The following is a 2,470-nucleotide window of genomic DNA, read 5'->3' on the forward strand; positions in this document are numbered from 1 at the left end:
TGTCACATCCCATCTCATTCAGAGTAAAAGCCACATCTGTTCAATCTACAAGACCTCGTGGGATCCTCTCTGACCAGCGTGACCTCATGTCCTGCTCTCCTGGTCAGCCTGTTTCAGCCACACCAGTCTGGCTACTTTGGCAAGAGCGAGCAGGTCCAGCTTCAGGGGTTTCACAATGCCTGAAGGTCTGACGTTTCCCCCAGACCTTCATGCCTTTTTTTAAAATTATATTTTATTGATTATGCTCTTACAGTTGTCCTGATTTTCCCCCTTTCCCCACCTCCACCCAGCACCCCCAACTCCCTCAGGCAATTCCCCCACCATTGTTCATGTCCATGGGTCATGGGTATAAGTTCTTGGGCTTTTCCATATCCTATACTGTACTTCACATCCCAAGCCTATCACATAGCCTACAAATAGGCTATTCTGTAACTAGCTATTTGTACTTCTTTTTTAAAAGTGTATTTTGCCTTCTTACATATCCTGTTTTATTTTATATTTTTATAGATTTTATTTATTTAGTTTTAGAGATAAGGGAAGAGAGGGAGAAAGAGAAGGTGAGAAACATCAGTGTGCAAGAGATTGATCTGGTGCCTCTCACACACTACAACTGGGGACCTGGCCTTTAACCCAGACATGTGCCCTGACTGGGAATTGAACCTTTTGGTTCGCAGGCCAGTGCTCAGTCCACTGAGCCACACCAGCCAGGGCCTGTTTTTCTTTTCTTTTCTTTTCCTTTCTTTTCTTTTCTTTCCTTTTCTTTCCTTTTCTTTTCCTTTCCTTTCTCTCTCTCTCTCTTTCTTTCTTTCTTCCTTTCTTATAAAAACCATACATCCTTTTTATTGTTAAGTCGTAAAGAGGTATCAAAATTAAAAGCACAAATTACAGGGTAAGACTGAGGTATTAGGAGCACCAAAGGAAGTGAAAATGGGACTAGGTGCAGGGCTATATGAATTAATGAATACGGGAGGAACAAGGATGGGGAGAATAGTGAGCATGTGCTGAAGGTACTAGGGGAGAGGATCTGGTGGAAATTTTTATCTTAGACAAGCACCTAGGTAAAGAAACAATGGGACAAGGTTTCTGAACCCCACTGTGTGCTTAAGAGTCATCCTCACCATTGGAGCTGCCTCTGTCATCCTCTTTTTAATCATCCTTGATCAACTCTAGCTGGTTATCCCCCCAATCTTCATCATCATCATCATCTAGTAGGTCCCCCTCCTCAGCAGAGTCATCTGTATCCTGCTCCTCAGACTCCATCTTCACATTAGTCTCATCTTTCTTCAGGGAGCTGCTGCGCTGCTCTGCTCCTCTTCTGACTTATCATTCTTCACCTTTCCTTGTTGTTTGCCCTATTTCTCTTCAATTTTTTTTCTAGGCTTTCCACTGGGAAAGTAGAGAACCCACTTTTTGTTTCATCTGGGTTGATTCTTTCTGAAAGGCCTAAAGATCGTGTCCTTCCAACTTTCCAGACTTGGAAGAAGATCCTTGCTGTCCACTCTTAGAACTGAAGCTGCTTTTGCCCCTTTGTGAGATGTTTCCTGACACAGGCTGGCGTTTTGAGGGCACTGCAGCCCGAGCATGGGAGGAAGACGAGGAACACGTGCTGGGCAACTGCACCTCCTGTCATAATAATCCCGTTGGAGCCTTAGTCCAAGTCAGAAGAGGAGCCATACATCTTTGCTGCAGATCGTTTCACACTGCTTTTCCTCAGTTCACTTTTGGTTCTGCAGTCAGATTAATGTCTGAAACCTGGCCAGCAATCATCCTGCTGTCCTCTCCTGCCACTGCAGCCCGGGCATTTGTCTCACTAACATATTGAAGAAAGGCAAAGCCCTTATGAATGGAGCAACTCACAGTTTTGCCATATTTTGAGAAGATAGCCTCCACATCAGATTTCTTGACTACAGAAGTGTTGAGATTCCCAGTGAATATGCGGGAGTTCATGGAGTGAGGATTTGTCTTGTTGGTAACATTGCTGGCCATTGCCTTTGATGATAAGGTTCCTCACAAAGCCAAAATGTAGCTGAAGATCAAAAAAACTCACTCAAGCAAAGTCCCACTAATTTATATATTTCAAGTGACTTGTAACCAGGAGGGAGAAGGGAGAAGATATTCGCTTGTGAATTTCCTACCCCGGGTTTTATGTGGAGTAGACGATTTTGCTGGTTGAGATCAGAAAAGTGGCCACAACTGTTCAGCCTGTGACCACATACCACCAGCTTCACCCTCTGTGGAGGATCAGCTATGCAGGGGCAGGGTGGTGATGCTCAGATGTGGTCTGTAGCTGTCCACATGGGTGTGCTGGCCCTAGGGTTTCCTGGGTGGTGCAGAACAAGGTCAGCCCCAACGTGTGTTTTGCTCTGGGCCACCCTTCCTGAGTCGTAAAGCAATCTGAGAAGGCTGCTACCTGTGCTGGGACTGGAGATTCCCTGGTGAAGCTAATCTGTGCCTTTAGATTGGCTGCTGC

At 45.3% G+C, this 2,470-nt stretch overlaps 1 pseudogene; it reads right to left on the minus strand.

Annotated features, from left to right (window-relative positions):
- Nucleotides 1-1,101: 1,101 nt before the first annotated feature.
- LOC114503988 lies at nt 1,102-2,189 on the minus strand (annotated as a pseudogene).
- Between the last annotated feature and the right edge of the window lie 281 nt (nt 2,190-2,470).

Source organism: Phyllostomus discolor, chromosome 8, assembly GCF_004126475.2.
Source record: "Phyllostomus discolor isolate MPI-MPIP mPhyDis1 chromosome 8, mPhyDis1.pri.v3, whole genome shotgun sequence".
NCBI lineage: Eukaryota > Metazoa > Chordata > Mammalia > Chiroptera > Phyllostomidae > Phyllostomus > Phyllostomus discolor.